General features: G+C 50.3%; 1 pseudogene; it reads right to left on the minus strand.

Annotated features, from left to right (window-relative positions):
• Nucleotides 1–891: 891 nt before the first annotated feature.
• On the minus strand, nucleotides 892–11,459 carry LOC102054048 (thyrotropin-releasing hormone receptor-like; annotated as a pseudogene).
• Between the last annotated feature and the right edge of the window lie 7,813 nt (nucleotides 11,460–19,272).

A 19,272-nucleotide genomic window follows, 5' to 3' on the forward strand; every position in this document is an offset into this window, starting at 1 on the left:
GCAAACAGCACTGGGATGCAGAGTCCAGCTCTTCCTCCTCTCCAACCCCACTGTGCTTGCAGGGTGTTACCAATTTACTGCGCTGCTAAGAAAGGTTAATTTTCTCCTCCCTCCCTTGCCATCATCCATCCCTTTATAGCAGTTGGCTGGAGTGCAGGGAGTGAAAGGATGGGATGGAATGGGATGGGATGGGATGTGATGCGATGCGATGCTGCTCGCTGTATGTCTCTGGCTCTTGGGGCTGGTGGGGGTGTGTGCACCCAAAGGTGCCTGCGTGCTCAGGACCTTGTGCCCCAGGCAGCTGCAAGCCACAGTTGTCTGTGAAGATGAAGAAAATTAATTCCTGTGCTGGCTAGACAGGGCATGGAGTGGCTTAAGGGGAAGAAGCTGTTATGTTCTGAGTAGGTAAATCTGATGCACTGGAAGAAGGACTCATTAGCACAGGAGCCCAGCTTAGCTCTGGACTATGCAGTGAGTTGTTGCTGTTAGCCTCAACCCAGCCCATGTAGGGACTGACACATCCAGACCTCAGCCCTGGATTTTGCTACATTCAGGGGAGCAGCAGCCGCCCCAGGGCTCCCTTTCCCCCTCCTATGCCTTACCTGTGTGTTACTTTGAGGCACCCTGATCCTTACTGCTCTGGTTTGTCTGCAGATGCTTTTATCAATGGCTTGTTGCGAGCTGCTAAGGAAAAATCCACTCTAAGGGAAGTTGGGGGCGGGGGCGGGGGGCAGGGGGGGTGAGAGGTCTGTGCTAGAGAAAAGATTATTACAAGCAAACTGTTTAATTTCCTAGTTTCTTTTGCTAAGTGGAACAATTTTCTCACATCACAACAAAAACGCTTCCATTTTCTTCAAGAAGCAAATCCCAAATTTCAGTGCAGAACTTCCTTAATAATGATAAAGAACTTAGTTCCTAAATTACCAGTATACGTATTCATGACACAAAAGTGGCATGAACCCTTAAATTCCAAACACAAGCTCTTCAAATAATTGCTAAAACCAGTATTCTCTCCCCTCATCCTTAGGTTATTTTGGGGTCAAAGTAGATAGTTTTTTTAACTCATAATATAATAATCATACCTGCAAAGCCACCCTGTACCACAATGAAATAGGTCCCGGAAAGTTCCTGGCACATCAGTGGGAGAGAGGTTGTGTTCTGACTGCCCAGGGAACTGATTTCCCGTAGATGCAGAACATCTTGTGCTCTTAAAAATATCACATGGATATTTCTTGAGTGGATGCAAAATTCTAGGATCATTAAACAGTATAGCTGGGGAAAAACAGTGCTGACCAGTGAGGCCATATTGGCTGTTCAAAGAATTTTTTAGTCACTTGAGGGTTACTGGTGGCTGACACTTGTTTTATTTGGGAAGAGCCTTAGTGTTTGGCTTGTGTAATCTTTTTTTATTTTACTCCTAGACCAGATAGTCTCTTCCAAGTCTGTAGCAAGTGTCCTTGGGCTGGTTTCTTGGATGTCACAAGTTATCAATACCCTCTTTGCTCACAAGATGATAGCAGCGATAAGCATTGTTATTATCTTTGTATCATTAATCAATGTGTTGCTTCCCACAAAGCATGTGATGCACTTTCACAAATTATTCTCAGGAAATACAAGAATTGCTTCACCTGCCATTGAAGTGCCATTGTCGCTGGGATGGAGAGCAACGCTGCTCGATGGCATGCAGCTACATCACACCGGGACTTACAGGACAAGGCTATGGTATCCAGCTGAAGCAACTAGAGGAATCTGGACAGAAAAGGTACAGTTATCCAGAAGAAGCTTAAACCACAGCGTGGAAAGTTATACTGTTACCATAGGGAACACTCATTATTAGTTTGTTCATTTTTCTGTAACAAATTCAACTGGTCTGGACCTTGGGTTTATGTGCCACCAGCACTGCAATATTTCCAGAAGTGAGAGGTGAGGTTGGTGACACCCAGCTTCAGTTATTCCTAACATAGGAGTCTCCACCTGAAAGAGTCCATTTACAGTCAAAGGACAGAAATAGTCACATCTCAGGAGGCGTTCGTCTCCTCAGTAGGTGTGTGCATTCCTCAGAGGACTGCGCTGAGATGAGAGATGCGCTTCCTCGAAGTGTCTAGTTGTCCCATTGAACTCTGAAGGGACTCTAGAGGAGCAGCTCACATAGGGTGTCTGTTATAGGCATGTAAATTTGGGTAGGTGAATCTCACCCTATAAGAAAACTGGTCCAGCAGAAAGAGGGTTTTTTTCCCTAAATGCCCTTCCTCTCAGTGCTCTGGCCCAACTCAACAGACAGTTGCACTGGCACGTAACACAGAACGGCATTGCATTGCTGTATTTAAGTACAGATTCTTTAAAGATGCTAAACATTAACTTGTAACTAACATTTCACCAAACAAGAATAAATTAGAGCTAAGGAAAAGCAAATTAATTTGCCTGTAAGAATCTGTTTTGTTAAATGCCCTGGAGAGGTATTAAATTAAGCTTGCTGCAATGCCAAAGCAATTTCTGTTGGCTGTTTCCCAACACAGTGCATGCGGCCACATAGCTCGCACTGCCTGCACTTTTTTCAGGGTCCCAGGATTTATTTGGCAGGCTTGTTCTTCTTTACAGGCACAGGGAGACTGTTCAGTACTTCTTGTTTGGTGAGGTTGTGACTGGAGCTGTCATGGGAATAGTCCTTCACAATGCTGTAGTACACCGGGACGGTGTACAGTGCGGGGTTCTCAGCACTATTCTCTTTGCACTTGCATAACTTCCTAAAGGCAGCCCTGAGCTTCTGTGACATGAGGTTGTAGATGATGGGGTTGATGGCGCTGTTCAGATAGATGCACGTGTGGCAGAAGAGAAGGAACCAGATGTTCAGATACAGGAGGGTCCACGAAGGAGTTCACCACCACCAGTGTGCAATAAGGCATCCACAGAAGGGCAAAGAGGACCACCACGACAGCCAGCATTTTGGTCACCTTGTCGGTGGTGATATGCAAAAAAAGAAAGTCAGATGATGTTAAATTTCCAGTAGGGGTTTCCTACCTGGAAAAATGGTGCAGACAGCTAATTTAGTCTACATATCACTTCTATCTCTCTTTAAGCATTTCAAATAGGCACCCAAACCATGAGGCTATTCCTCTCCGAATCCGTTTTGTTCATTAAATAATCTTGCATAAATAAAACCCTTAAATGAGAGGTTTTCACCTAGCATTGAAAAAAGCCTTTAAAACTCTTTAGGACAAGCATCCACCAACCTGGAAATGGTCTGGGATAATCATGGGAATTTCTGTACCAGAAAGAAAATTTGAAAATTGTACATAGCAATAAATTAATGGGAAAACAAAGTGCAAAAGCAGGGACCTAAGTTTTGGGGGTGCCATGGAATATAGCTCAGCTCCTTGTCTGGGATGTCCTGGTTACCTACTTCAGCTATATTGTTCCAGGGAATAGGCTCCACGTATAGAGCAGCACTGGGAGCAGAGGAGACCGTCTGAAGTCTTACACAAAGTCCTGCTTATGCTGATATGGGAGTTACTTGGCTAATTGGTATAGGTTATTTTAATTTGCAGCACACTAGGGAAGTACTGCATTAACATATTAGGAAGAAGAAGTTATTGAGAATTCAGAAGTGAGCAGTAATTGCCCTCAGCGTGACTCAAGCTTGTTTAAGAAAATGGTTTTTTGTACTGAAACTCTAGTGATCTTAATAATTTCAACAGCTATTTCTGGTAGGTGACAATCATCCTCCAGTTAATATTTACAGAATACATATGTCCCCAAGGAGGAAAGTATGAGTAAACACTGATGCCACACGCATATTAAGGCAGTGGCATTTCAAATGCCAGAAGGGGAGTTGTGCAAGGGCTCCAGTTCTCGATATGGAAATAAGCACTTAGATCACATTTACAGTCTCTCAGCTTTTCTTGGAGTGGGTTTTTTTGTTTATTTTTTACTTTGTCACAAGCAACTGTGCCTTCCTGTAATGCTGTGAGTAGAAATCAGAGGTGGTTGGTAGTGGCAACAAAAGTTGCTGTACAAGTAAGGCACTATTATCAAGCTGAGGCCAAAATAGAAGTGTTTTGCTGTGTGTGGTTTAATGAGAATGTGAGGACACTTCCCAGAATAAGATCTTGCAGTGATACGGTGAGTGCTGAGGCTGTTGCTAAGACTGCAGCATGTTTGCTGCAGCAGTTTGTTGCCCTTTGGGAAAGATAGGAGAGATTGTACAAGTTGTGTCCATAAGATGTAGCTTTTCAATGCCTTTTACAAGGGCTGGCTGGGAAGAGCAAGAGCCATCTCACAAGCTTTTGGTTTCAAGCCACTATATCTAGTAATGTGTGCAACTGCTAGGGTGATAATCTGGTTTATAGAAATATTCCTGAACAGATAGGCTGGGAGTAGACAGCAGTTGCTTGGCACATAGCTGACGATGATCAAAATCTCTGTGTACCAGCATGGTTGTGGCTGCTGCTGAGGCTGGCAGGGCAAGCCAGGCTCGGCCACCCCTTGCCGAGGGAAGGAGCATCCCGACAGCAGTGGTGAGACCATATTGCTGTGGTCTGCACTGCAAGACCTGGGAACAGAGAGCTCCCAATACCAGATCGGCCCACGAAGGAGCAGATTTTACTTCAACACCGTATGCCACGTGAGCAGTGCCTGTGGACGAGATCCTGCTCTCTACTGTTCTAAGCATCTTTACAGCAAATGGACATGGCAGCTGTGGAGTGTTCAGCCTGCCTGCTGCCTTCCACAGGCCCCAAATTTTTTTTTTTGAAGGGTTGCTTTTGCCATATTTTTGATTTATCTGAGGTTTTATTTCCTGAGAACCTGAATGAAGTTGATCTGAACAAAACTGTGCTAATAGCTGAAACCCCACAGCAAAATGCAACCAGCTCCTCAGTTTAAGTGATCCTAAGGACAATTTCAGTCAGAATTTAATTCCACTCTACTAAGCAGTTTATTCCTCCTGAGAGAAGAGGGCAGGCTCTATGCGTTTCCATCCCATGCAGAGACTGAACATGTCCCTGTCCTGCCTGGAAGGGTCCATGTTAAAGAGCTCTCTTGGGAGTAAGGTTGTGGGCGAGTCTTTCCATCAGCTTCAGCAGTCCTAGGCAGGCAAAATATGTCCTGGGAAAGTGAAATAGCACACCTCTTCACATCCTCACTGAGACACAAGCACTCCTGCTCAGCAGGTGTCTCAGTTAAACCCCTTGGGGCCAGGAAGAATAAATCCCTGAGGTTATATACCCTCAGCTCTGCTCTCTGGCAGGTGTCTCTTCTGGCAGGGAGGTTTCTGTATCGCTGAAATGTCTCCTTTAAAGCTAATGCATTAATTAATACTGCTCATGTGCTGTCTCCTGAGTCTGAAACATCTTTGGCTTTTCAACTGTTGTAACTCTGTGCCTTGCTCTACTGTTCAGGAACCCAAGATGTTTGTGAAGAGTGATCTGAACTCTGCACCGGAGTGACAACATGGGGGGAGTGTATCCTAATAAGGCTGAAAATTAAGTTCATTCCAGTCCTTTCTGAGACTGAAAGAAATGTAGTCTGGAAAAGAACCAGTGATTCATCTGCTTTTTAACCATAACTGCCCCTGCTTTTTGGCTGGTTATTGTGGAAATGCCGGCAGTGCCAGTGAGTGCTCGCCCAGCTCCCAACACCTCCCTCCAGAGTGCAGAAGACCACAAGGTGCTGTCATCCAAAGAGCTCGTCCTGCTACATGTCCTACAGCCCTGCAAAAAAGCTGCCTTTGTCCTGGGAGAGGAAACCGGCTGGAAACAGCACCACGAGGATTTATTACCTCTGCCTCACTGAACGCCTTCAGTGCTCCCCAAGGATGCTGCATCCAGACCACAAGCTGGGACAAGGCAGCCCTGCCCTGAGCTCACTGGAAGACTGAGACTTGCCTTTTAAAGCCAACCGTCCGTACAGACCATGTTCTCCTGGGTACGACTTTAACAACATTGTGTCAGCACAGGATGTCTCCTTTGGATGAAACCTAACAATCTATCCCAAACTCACTCTCCTATCTCCATTGTGGGGAAAGAAATCTCTGGTGTTGTCTGCAAGCATGGCTGAAACCTGTCTCCATGTCTTTCTGCATTCTGCCTGGCTGAGGTGAGTTACTGTAGCCCACTTGAGGTGCTCTGAACTTACTTCTGGTGCTCATGTGAAAAATGAATCGGCACTGAGGAGAATTTGGGACTTGTATCCCTAACTGGAGTAGTCCTGAATTATGGCCTCCTGGAAAAAAAAAAAAAAACAAACAAAAAACCCAAAACAATAACCAAAAAAAAAAAAACCCCAACAAAACCACCTGTATGAAAAAAAGCACTGGAGCTTTGCTGTAGCCTCAAAGCATCCCTTGGGGAAGCACCAGCTCAGGGACAATAATTTTTCCAGCAAGTGTTTTGCAACAACTCTATTGTACATAGTGTGTGCACACAACAGCTGTAAAGGAGCAAGATGAGTTTGTAGACAGAAGGGGATTTTCTACCGGAACAGTTGATATTTAGTTGAAAACCACTTTTGAGCATGTAAAGGCAGTGTTGTTGCTGGATGCCCAAGGATATCTGCTGTACAGGCTGCTGACTACATCCCAGGTCCCTGTGCCAAAGCTAAGGGGCAGCTCATCTTCCACCTCCACAGGCCAAGCCCAGTGTAACTCAGAGCAAACCCACTGTGAGCATCCCTCTTGCTCCATACAAGACGATCGGCATCCTGCATCCCCGCGCAGCTCTTCCAACCCACCGGCTCTCGCAGCGCTGTGTCCAGCCTCTGCCCCTGTCCGGGAAGTCACAGACGCTTCTCCCCAGCTGGTCACACACACACCCCCCCTTATCCCAGCACCCCCGCCCTGAGCTGCAGCATCCTCTTGTAGGAATCCCACTCCCTCTAGTGGTCCCTCTCCAGCTGGTGAAATACGTGCATGGAGGCGGCTGGTGGTATCTGTGGCCTTTTCTTCTATAGGTGATAAATACAGCAAAACTCACGCCTTGGGTCGTCCTGCTCTGGACTGACGTGTTTTAAAGGCACCAGTGAGGAACAGCAGCATCTTCATACTCCGAAAAGCAAGCAGTGCAGTGCTGGGGCTGTGCAGGAGCACATCCACAGCAAAACACACCCAGCCATCCAGGCTTTTTGGAGTCAAGGCAGAAAAATGGGCATTTCTGGGGTAGCTCCTTTGGACATCTCCCAGGGGACTCTGGGCGCAGGACCTGGAAGGGCCAGTTCCTCTACAAAGAGAGGCCAGAGGAGAAATGCTGACATGGGTGCCTGTAGCCTGGGCAGAGAAATGCCCTGACCTACACACAAGCCTGTCCTCCCACCCTGCTCTGCTCTCCAGGCTGACAGATCCTCCAGGAGCCAAACCACCCTCTCCTACCAATGGTCTGTGATGGGAATCTGGCAAATCGTGTGCTATCGCCCAGCAAACTCAAAGGTGTTTGCAGGGTTGGGGTTCCCACTTCACCACATGGCTGGGACACGACCTGCTGTCTGCAGGCTCTCGTGGAGCTCTTGCTGCACGTGTGAAGCCTGTCAGACAGCAACACTATTGCAGTTTTGGACCAGAATTGCAAGCATGATTTCTAATGGTGTCTTTAATAGTTTAGTCTACATGGCAATTACACTTTAAAGAAGATGCACCCTTGCGTCAGTCTTCCCCACTGATAGCACACACATCAGCTTCACAGCCTCCTCATCACCCTGTCAGTTTGGAGACCACCAGCATTCGTTATTAGAGCAGTTGCCAATGCTGTGTCATCACTTCTGATGCCAAAGGCCCCATGGAGACTCCTGGTGACATTTTCAAGGGCTGTCAGCACTTCTCAGGAGGCATTACCTGTCAGACTGCCCTTTCACCCTGGTCACAGGTGATTAATGAACAAGGAAACCTGCTTATGAGCTCTTCAGCCAGCATCAGGTATGACAAAGCAGTGTCCACTGCTCTGAGTTGAGCTTCATCTGTGTTCTTTTTTTTAAGTTTCCTCTGGTTTTGAGAACAGTGATGCCATGGCTATCAGAAAATCAGAGAGGAAACTTGTCTTCTGGCAAAGACAACACAGGACACCAGCGTCCAGGCTGCTCCCTTTTAGGGCTCATACCTGTCAACTGCACAGGGGCTTTTTGCCATTGATTTTCTTGGAGGAGAACCTTACCTGGAGAAGACCACCTGGGTGCCTTCTGTGCCTCTCTCCCAACTTTGCTAAAACCAAACTGGTGGGGTGTCCCCAACCAGCTTGAGATCTGGATGCTGGGGGACCATAGCCCCCCCAGGCTCTGCTTTACCCCTTCACATGGGCACATGCACCTCTGTCTCCATCGCCCACATGTCCCATGGTGGGGTCCCACTGGCCATGGGAATGCTCTCCTCCACACTCACTTTTAAGCTCCTTCCTCTATGCAGCACCCCCACCTGCCAGCTCTGCTGGCATGAATGGATTCAGCTACCTTCTATCTCACATTAAAATCCCTTTCTTAATGATCTGCCAATTCCCCAGCGCTCGGTCCACACTTCTCCTTGGCTCTCACTTCACTGTCACCCTGGGGTCCTGCACGCTGCAGCATCTCCCTGAAAATATCATTCTTGTGGCCCTGGCTGCCCATGCTTAGGGAGACAAACCAAAGGCAGAAGCCAGTGCTGAGCCCTTGGGCCTCAGGGAGGCCTCTTTCCTCCCTGGGTCATTGAGGTCTTGGATTTCCTCATAACTAGATGCAGAATCATGACTCACTGCAGCTTCTGCTCCTCAATCCATTGCACCACCAGTAAAAACTTCTGGCTGCATTTCAGGGAGAGCTCAGGTGGATTCTCTGACAAGACCTGCATTTGTTATGCTCCAAGCACTCCTGTTCATGCTGCCTGAAATTCTTGTCAACATAGCTGTATGGTTTTACTTGCCTTTGGTGCACAGATAACTTATTTCTGCACTGAGCATCCAGCAGATCAACCCTTCAGCAATGAATCAAAGTTGAACATATAGATCCTGGGTTTTCCCCCTCTGACTCTATAGACAGCTGTATAAAATCCCTTATGACTACATGCAAAATGAAGCAATCATGTCCTGTGTCATATCCAACCTGTGAAAGACATTTACGGAAAAACCTGGACTGCGGCAACCTCTGGGGCACAGCACTGCATCCCTTTGCCAGCCACCCACCCCTGTGCCAGCTACCGAGCCCACATGCCACTGATGGCACAGCTGGGGTTCCTTCATCACTCGCAGCACAGCTTGCTTTGAAGATCTGCCGGTAGACAATCAGAAGGAAGCATTCAACAAACCATAGCTGGAAGCCCTGCAAAACTGCTTTACAGTTTAAAACCTCTGTGCCATCTTTATTCCTTGCGATGGCAGCTCTGTGATGTCAGGCCAGCCAGGGGATGGCTGGTGTAACAGAAAAGAGAGCACAAGATGTTTCCAGGAGCTGGAGCACCCTTCATCCAGCCCCATCAGCCACTTGTCCTAATGATGCTGGAGCACACTGTGTGCGGCACGGCCACTCCATGGCACAGTGCCGCGGGGGGAGCTGCACAGCCACCACAGCGGCTGCTCTGGATGGAAGGAAAGGTCCATCAACCTGCACCTTCAGATACTGCCTTGTAGTATCTAGAGACCTAACTGCTGAAACCCCTGCCCAAGGCTCCTGCAGCAGCCAGCGGCCCTGGGAGAATAGACAAGTACTTTTACAGAACTCAGGACTTGCTTTAAACCTTTCTGTGCTGGAGCAAAGGGTAGAAAAAGCTGAACTGGAATTGGTTCATGAAGAAATACACGTTCTCTGGGCTGTTCACTTCCCCTCCGTGACTCTGAATCATCTCTCCTGGGGAATGGAGATTCCTGTGCAAGTCAGGCAACGAGATATTAACTTGGAAACACAAGGACTTTAGGACAGGCTGAAGCCTATTTCAGGCTGTCTGGAAATCACAACAAAAGTGGTTTCAAGAGCTCAAGCCAAACTCCCAGATTCAGCCCTTTTCTTTAAAATAGCCCATGCCTCCACTTATTCAAAGTTTGAATCTGGAATGGGATGGTCCCCCGCAAACAGCCAGCTAGCATGCAAGTGTCCCATGTCTAGATACTGACCTGTCCAAACAGAAGGGGCAAGAGACAATGATTGTCCACGTGGACAGAGAAAGAGGAGGAATGAGGATCGAAGGAGGTGGGAGGAGAAGGAGATGGGGAGCGAGCAGGCAGCAGAATGACAGAGGAATCACTGAGAGGCAAACACCCTGCTGTGACAGCGAGGTGCCTTCCCCAGCTGCAGGGACCGGCAGTCTGCAGCTGGGGCTGGGCTCGGAGGGCAGGTGTCATGCCCGCTCTCCTTTCCCTTTGCTCCTCTAAATCTGAGGTCACCTCCCCAGGACCCTGTCTGGGAGGCAAGTTCCGCTGGCATAACGTGACCCAGCACTCGCCTCCTTGGGGAGGCAATCAGTAATTAATTAGCCAACAAACATCCCTCCTCTCTTGCCTCTCCCAGTTGATCCTGGAGCCCTGTCCTCCTCTGCCAAGCCCAGCCAAAGCAGAGGGGAGCCCATCTGTACTGCCAGACCCCAGCCACGCTTAGGGGGGCTTCTGTGCAGCACCCCAACTCCCTCCACTCCCCTCACTAAGGGAAGAAAACTAGTGGGGCGCTCCATCCCCTGCCAGATTGCCCCTCAAAGCACTGAGCCCCTGACAGCGCTGCCTGCAGCCCAGCGTGCCCCAGCCCAGTGGGGACCCCCTACCTGCTTGCCCCCTTGTTGCCCCGGCAGGAGAGCTTGAGGGAGATGCCCTGGTGCATGGAGCCCAGGCAGGAGTGCTGTGGGGTGGCAGGCAGGGGGCTCATGAAGAGGACGCGGGCAATGGGGCCGTAGAGGATAGTTGCCAGTCCCAATGGGATGATGTAGAAGACAGCAAAATCCAAGAAGTAAATGGGCATGTAAAGGCTTCTGGAGACCCGGTAGCCACAGCTGACCTGTGCCCCGTCCGAGAAGTTGACCTGGGTCGTATCCACCAGGAAGAACCACGTGAGGCAATAGAGGGAGGTGAAGAGCCACAGCGAGGAGATGATGTGCTTGGCGAGGGACACGGTGCACAGGAGCTGCGCTTTGATGGCGTGACAGCTCGCGATGTAGTGCTCCACCATGAAGGCAGCGATGGACCAGGTGGAGATGTTGATGCCCAAGTACTGCAAATAGGTGATGCAGAGGCAGCCGGCATAGCCGTACACCCAAGAAGCCACCACTTCCGAGATGTTGGGCAGCCCGGCCGCCAGCAGCACGACGAGGTCGGCCACCGCCAGGCTCACCAGCTAGCAGTTGGTGGGGGTCACCATGTGCTTGGTGCGCAGCACCACCAGCACCATCATGACGTTGCCCGCGACGCCCACCCCGCAGATGAGCAGCACCAGCAGGATGGTGACCACCTGCAGCTCCAGAGGCTGCCGGGGCATCCTGCCCAGGCTCTGGTTGCCGCTGCCGCCCAGCGCGGCTCCCGGGCTGACCGAGCCGTTCTCCAGCGCGCCCCGCCCCCCCCCGCCCTTCCTTTCCCGGCGGAGCTCCGCGCACCGTGCTGCGGGGAGCGCGGGGGCCGCCAGCCAGGAGCCGCCCCCTGCCCCGGCGCCCCCGCCCCGCCTCCTCCCTCCCCTTTTTTGCCGTGATTCACCCCAAGTCCTGCAGCCGCCCGGCTCCTTGCACACACACCCCCGCAGCCGCCCCCGCCCAGCAGCCGCCGAGAGGGGCGGGAGCGGCCGGGACCACTCCAGTACCCGGGACCCCCAGGACCCCCCAGCCTCAGGAACGACCCGGGACCGCCTAGGATCCACAGGTCCGGGGACTCTCCAGGACCTCCCGCAGCCGCCGGGACCCTCGGAAAACACCAGGACCTCCCGCGACCACCTCAGGGCTATCCCAGCCGCCGGGACCCCCCCCAGCCGCCTCCCGCCGGCATCCCCCACCTGCGCCCGCCGGGTCCTAGCGCACCGCTGAGCTGAAGGGGAGGAGGAGGAGGCCAGACAGGGAGCGGAGGTAGCAGGTTGGAGACCCCGGCTGGAGAGGCGCAGGGGGCTGGGAGCACCCCAGCAGCGAGGGGGTCCGTCCCGGGACACGGGGCTCCGGGTGCCTTGTGGCCCCAGCCGAGCCACCGGCCGCACCGTGCCCCCGGGCAGGGAGAGCTGGGGATGAGGGATCCTTTCCTCCTCATCCTCAGGAGGATGGAGCAGGGCGATGCCACCGACACCCATGGTCTTTCCTGCTTCCCTTGGCTGGGGCAGAGGGGTGCCTGTCCTGGGGGTCGATACACACGGGGTAGTGACACTCTCGTGCTGTCTTTCCTGCAGCCACCCCATCCCAAACAAGCACCTCGCTGCGCTTCTTGGGGCAAAGGCTTACCCAGACCTGGGCTGGGAGATCCCGTGGCTTCCCAAGGACGAGGCTGGGATATCTGGTATCTCCCTGCGGGTCAGGCTGGCAGAGCCAGTATCTCCCTGATGGGTCAGCAGTAGCCAGGATCTGCTGCCAGCTCCATGCTTGCTCCCGACACCTCCACAGTCTGTCAGAAAATGCATTTTGAAATTGAAAGCAATGGTGTTCGCAGAGATAAAATGCTAAGGGTCCCCTAACCTGCGGAGAGAGGATGAAAGGACAATGGTAAAACTTTATTATTAATTAGATTTCAATTAAAGGCAGAGGCATCCCATTAATCCCAGACACTGAGGTGCATATCCAAAATGTGAAGGATCATCCTGATGCTGGGTGGTCCAAGCCTAGTCTAGCTCCACAGGCAAATTTCTCAGCCTGGGCCGTACAAACCTGGGTGGATAAAATGCCTTTTGCCTCAGCCATGGAGCAGCAGCGTGTCCTCAGGCTCTGCCTTGCTGTGGCAAACAGTATTTTCCCCTGTTCTTTGGGAAACCATATGACTCCGTTTGGCTCCACAGAGGACAATTGCTCTAGTATTTAACTCCCTCCCACGACTTTTCATTCACCTGTGGGTCAGTTATAAAGGACAAATATTCTCTTCTTCTCTTTCCAGTTGCTTTCCTTAGGGCTCCACTGGCAGCCTGCACCTCAGCCCAGCAGCAGAGCCGCTGTTCCAGGCAGGCAAAGACCTTATTCCTGGCACATCCCTGGCGGCAAAACACGGGTGGGTGAGCTGCCAGTGGGGGGGCACCGTGTGTGGGAGGGGAGAAGGCACAAACCCTGTGTAAACATCCTGAGGGGGAACTTAGGGTTCATCTGCTTCCTCAAACCCATTCCAGGAACAAGCTTTGCGGGACCGGGAAACAAAACTAAAACCAGCTCCCACAGAGGCTGGAGAAAGTTTTGGTTTGGTTTAAACCTGCAACATTGTGTAGGATTGCTGTGGACAATTATTTCCCTCAACGTTTTGTTTTGCGGCACTGACAGTCCAGTAGTTATTAGCACAGAGGTAACAACAGCATTAAATCGCCTGGCTGAAGCAGCTCCTCCTGCCCCAGTCCCCGAGGTAACCGGCATGTCCATCGCAAGGCTGGGGCTGGGGGGGGGGGGGGCTTTATGTGCCCAGCACACACACCTGAGTGAGATTTCCTACCTGTCATCCCAACAGTAAGGTTTGCTGTGTCGAGTGATTAATATTTCCCATTATAGACTCCTTCAACAGCTACAATGTTCAGGATGTGACTGAGGCATGGATTTAAGATGAGGACGACCAGCTTGACACATATAAAATATTTTCTTCCAGCTTGACTTAAATCCAAATATTCTGATGGCCAGAGACATTGATTGTTTTAACTAACATTTCATGTTAGGTTCTTTTAATGTACTTCTGCATTTCCTTCTCTGCTGGCATCACTTCAAGCCACCATCCTCACCACCACCTAGTCCCTGAGAAGTCAGGAAAGAGAGGTCTTTATATTCCTGAGGGTCCCCCAACATGAGTGGTGGTGTCCCTGGGTGCTGGCTGTGATGGAGCTGTTTCTGGAAGGGGTGGCTGTGCAACCCCGTGGCTGGGTTAACAGCACTGCACCCAGTCTGGGTGCTTGGGAAGTTCAGCGCCACCTTCAGCATCTCCCCACGCTCCTCGCTCAGCCTTGCTGGGCAGCTCATTTAGTCCTGTGGGCAGAAAAGACCTCAGGCTTCGCATATTTAGCAAATATATATATTTGTTATTATACAAATATATAACAAAAGCTGGGAGAAAATGATTCTCTTGCCCAAGATAAACACCTCTCCATTTTCTGGTGCTTCATAACCTACAAATACTAAACCCATAAAAGTTCTGCTGTTAGAGTTGAGACACAGAGGTTGCATCCACACTGTGTTGGTGAACGTGGAGAAGCTGAATCACAGAAGCCACATGTGGTTTTGAAAGGGTGGGTTCAGGATTTTGGGCCCCAGAAGACTGCCAAATTTTGAATTTTGAGTGATCATGGAGAAGCGATTCCCACCTCTGCACCCCTGCAGCTCAGCATGGAGTGGGCAGGAAGGTGCTCAGCAGCTCTGCAAAGCAGCCTGAGGGCTGCAAAGTGCTACTAGAGATGGAGTATGAGTCAGTCTGTTAAAAGCAGCAGTTACTGCTTGCTCAGAAAAACAAAGGAGGGAGAAGTTCTGTCAAAATTGCCTTCACCTTTCCAGAGTCACAGCCTAGAAGCAAATTGCTTTTTGGGTTAATACCTTCAGAGATCAAACCTGAGCAAGAAGGCAGAAATATGCAAAATAGGCCTGAGTATGTGCTACATGCGCATAAAAATGAACTAGCTGGTGGTGTTCTAATGACCCCTGTAAGCAGGGAAGCATCCCTGTAAGGATGTAGCTCCTGCAGACCCCCACAAGGACCGGTTCCCAGACCTGGGCTGCATCACATTTTTTTTTTACAAAGCCTCTGAAAACAAACATTGTCAGCCTTGCATGCCAAGGGGTTCCCTACCCTGCCCCACATCACCAGCAGCGCTGGCTCCGGGCTAGCTTCGGGTGCTTGGAGGTGATTCAGCCACAGCAGAAGGAACCCATCCCTTCCCCTCCCGCCAAGCCCAGCACCCATGGCATCACCTGCACACTCCGCGGCCAGTTGGAGTTCACAACTCTTGATGCCGCTGATAAGCTCTGCCACCGCTCCAGCATGCCCCGTCCACCAGGGATTCTGCCTGGGTGAGCAAAAAGCCAGAGGAGCAGGTGGGGGCATTGGCTTTCAGGGCAGCACAATGAAGAGGAAACCCAGAGAGTCCATCTTTTCCAAGTCTCCCACTTTCTAGTGTGGAAACTGATGGCTGTAAAAGGAAATTGCGGTTTGGGTAACCAAAGCTGAGCCTTTGCCAAAACCAGCAAGGCTTAAAGCTGTGCCGAGTGTGACAAAGGACACATCTTCCAATGTGCCTTTTGGGCACCGGCTGCATCACATCTAACCTGAAACACCCACCCGAGTGCCCATCCCAAGGACAACACGCAGGGTGGGATATGCCTGGGGTAGGGACAGAAACAGGCAGCTCCCAAAAACACTTATCAGGGCAGATGAGATACATCCTGGAGGGGCATCCTGGGGGGATAACAGCAGTGATAACACGGAGGGGAGAAAAAAGCACTGCATGCAATGTGATGAAAAAAGAAAACCCTGGCAGAATAATTAGTCTGTAATTAGGGTTATTTTGAGATATCCGAATGTCACCCCCATAACACAGTAACAACAAGCACTTGGTACAGCACCGCACTGCGTGCCTGCTGAGCACAGCAGCCTTTAGCTCGGCTCCCGCTCCTCTCCCACCCCGCACGCAGAGCCCCGACATGCGTCAGGAGACGCCAGGCTGCCCTCACTTGGCATCCAGGTCTGGGAGGCTCACAGTGTGACTGTGCGGTCACACTGAGAAGTGTGTCCTTTGCTTTTCCCAGCAGAAGTGCCCAGGCAATGACAGTATATCCACCACCACGGTGGCAAAACACTCTGAGTCCTTAGCACTGATGCAGATACCCAGGATCCCACTTGAGCTGGTGTTCATGAAGTTCTCCATCACTGAACTCCATCACTGTGCCCTGCCTAACTGGTTAGGGCATTAAAGTACAGAAGAACATCTAGCTGAAACTCACATCTCTGGTCCTTCTGTCACAGATTCTCCCCCAAAACCAGTCTCTCATCTACCCACCTTTGCGCCTCGGTGCTGCGCGGATCATGCCTTACCCACCAAGCATGGGGCACACGGAGCAATTTTTTCTCTCCCATGGTAAGAGGAAAAGGTGACTTGGCCCAGCCTAGCCGAGTCCTTGGCTACAGCCTGCTCCTTCCTGTAATTTGCAGACTTCCCACTTTATTGTCTCAACAGCCACAGCATATTTCCAACTAAGACAAGAGGAAGCTTTCAGCCTTTCAATTTGGCCATTTCAGTTTCTCATCCTATTTCAAAGGAAAGCCGCCTGTCCAAGCCATGGATCACCCCCGACTAGTCAAACAGCTGTGCTTCTGGTTTTTAAATCTCTTGGGAAATAAACTCACAGAATTGGCATCTCTCCCTTCTCAGATATGAAAGCATCTCCCCAGCTATTCCCGGCTAGGATGAGGAATTACAGAAGGTTTGCCTGGAACAATATATGAGTAAGAAACATGGGGAAACTTGGTACTTCTTTCCATCTTATGTTTGCATGTCAAAAACATCTCCTCTGGTGATTTCATTTCCTCAGTTGTTCATCTGCAAAGAAACCTGCAACTCCTTCTGCCCTGGTCCTTGGGAAGGGCTGTGAAGTGATGGAGGCAAACCTCTGACTCACTTGATTTCCTCAGCATTTCCTCAATGTGCCAGGACATCTCAAGCCCCACTGGAGCTGCTGGCTGAAATCACACATCCCAAGGCTTCTCTGAGCACACGAAGAGTGAACTGGTGCCAAAACCTCCTGTCACCATCAGTGATGTGCATAGAGTCCTGGAAATCAGGAGGCTGAGAAAGGTGCCTGGAAAGCTGGCTTCTGTATCAACAGCCCAGCTTTTAGCAGCCTTCTGGGATAACCAGTGTTGCTTCTTCCTCATTTCCACTCCTTTTCTTGAAGGCTGAAGGCCTGTTACAGCTAATCTGGAAACCTCCTGTTGCAAAACGCGAGGCACCGAGTTCAGAGTGAAACCCTGACACAATCTGCATTCAAAAGAGGCAGAACCAGGGAAACTCTCCCCATGAATTACAAACCTCTCCCCTTCTCTCTGCAGCTGTCACATATCTTCAAGTGGTTTTGACACATTCTGGGTCCTCCTTGAAAAAAAAAAAAAACAAACAACCCAAAAAACAAAAGGTGGTCTCTAAGAAAATCTGCTCAAAAGAACAAGAACAAGCTGTGGTACCAGCTCCCAATTCCTCTGACATCTCCTGGCCGTTGATTCAAGATAATTATCGGGTATCATTTCAGAAGCGATGGGACGCCTGGTCACCAGCTACTGATCCTGATAGTCCTGAATTGCCTCTGCCAGCCCGGCACAGGTGTCAGACACTGCAGGAGCACAGCTGTCCTGGAGGTTTATGAATTTGTGCTTCCAGCCCCAAGTCAGGAAACAGACGCTTCTCACCAGTACTGGGCATCATTTCAGGGTAATGTGGCGCTGACGTCTCTTTACTGCTTCAAATCAGGCTCTGGAAATGTTTGCACTTAGGGAGCCATTTGTGTATCACCTCTTACTTCGACAGTTAATCTTGTCTCTTTTCCCTACCTCTTCTTTTGGCACCAGCATCTCACAGCCAGGGCCCTGGAGCAGGCTGTCCTTACAGGAAAGACAAGGAAAACCCTGTCCAAAAGAGGCTTTCCCATCACCAACTGTCTTTGAGGAATTTCCTCATCTCTCCCATCCTTGTCTAAAAGATAAATGCCGTGGGCCAGAGCTGCCCTTGCTGGGTGACCATGCAGTGCTCGGCACGGTGGTGCTGCCTTCGGACGGGGCTTCTCCTGCACACAGCACCCTCAGATAAATGCTATCTCCACCGCTCCCCACCTGTGCCGGGCATAGCACGCTGGAGGCTCAGGCTGGACCCCCTCTGCAGTAATCAGAGATGCAGACTCACAGAGACCATCGTTACTGAATCAGTGCTGGGAGGTTCTATGGAAGTTGCTGATGGGATTAACCATCTGGGACATCTGCCGCTGGGCACCAGCGCTGCTGGCAGCACCCTGTGGGTGCACAGTGCCAGCTGGCCCTGTGCCACCAGCTCTACCTCAACGAGCGGTTCTGGTGACATGAAGAACCATTCCCTGTGGCCAGCCACAACTGCAGCTTCTGCAAAGCAAGAGATTTCAGCAGTCAAATCAAAGAAAAAGATCTCACCTTCTAGAATACTGCACATCAGCATATTTGGTTTTTTTTAATGTTTTCCTTCACTGAAATCATGTTTCGTTTGACACTTTTGACTGTGGTATAAATCACCAGCACCTCACATGCCAGGAGGGGGGTTCCCAGGGAGAGGTGTGCTCCAGGCGTTCATTGATGCTTCCTTCAGGTACGCTGCATGGCATGTGAGCAAGGGCATGCATCCAGAGCAGAGCCACGCGCAATGCTGTGACATAGCTTTCATTTGCTTTTATTTAAGTTCATTAATATTTCCTTTTCTAAAGTTTGGCACATATAATTGTTGGTTCTTCATTGCAATTACAGTGCAAACACTGTAGATAGGATAAATGCAATAAAAATGAAACTTGCTTTAAAATCAGGAAATAGTTCTGGAGAGAGGTTTTTGTTTGCTTGGTTGCCTGCTCTGGTAGATGGGGATTTGTGGCTATGGATGAGACCTTTCCTAAAGCACCGTCCCAGCTGAATAGTTTACACTTGCTGTCAGTATATTAAGGCAATTCATTCTTGCCTGCCAGCCAGCCATAAGCAGGAACTTACCATATATTTTATCTATTAAAGAAATCCACAAAACCACACCATGAAACCGCAAGGGAATCAGGGGCTTCAGGGCAGATCCCATCCCATGTGTGTGTGTGTCTTTCTGTCCCCTGAGCTTATCGCACTGGTGGAGGAGAGATTAATCTGTTGGCCTTTCTCTCATGTAATTAACATTTTTCTCTAGATAATTAAGAAGTCTCAAACCTCAGCAAGCGCAAGGAAGAAAACAGGCACACAGCACTGCCTGACCTGCTCCTGTGTGCCCTGCCAGACCGGCAGCTCTGCAGGCAGCATGGGGTGGTCATTTCTGGGAAAAATGGCCTCAGGGTAACCTGATGGGGGACATGACTCCAGACGGAGCTACCCCGGCGCCAAGGCCAAGATAAGGGCTCGTTGCTGGGAGCAAAGTCCTCACTGCGACAGGAGCTGCAGGAAGAGGTGCCAGTTGCAGTTGCAAGTCCCCTCTCTTGCCCAGCCCTTTGGAACCCCC

Source organism: Falco cherrug, chromosome 10 (assembly GCF_023634085.1).
Source record: "Falco cherrug isolate bFalChe1 chromosome 10, bFalChe1.pri, whole genome shotgun sequence".
Lineage (NCBI taxonomy): Eukaryota > Metazoa > Chordata > Aves > Falconiformes > Falconidae > Falco > Falco cherrug.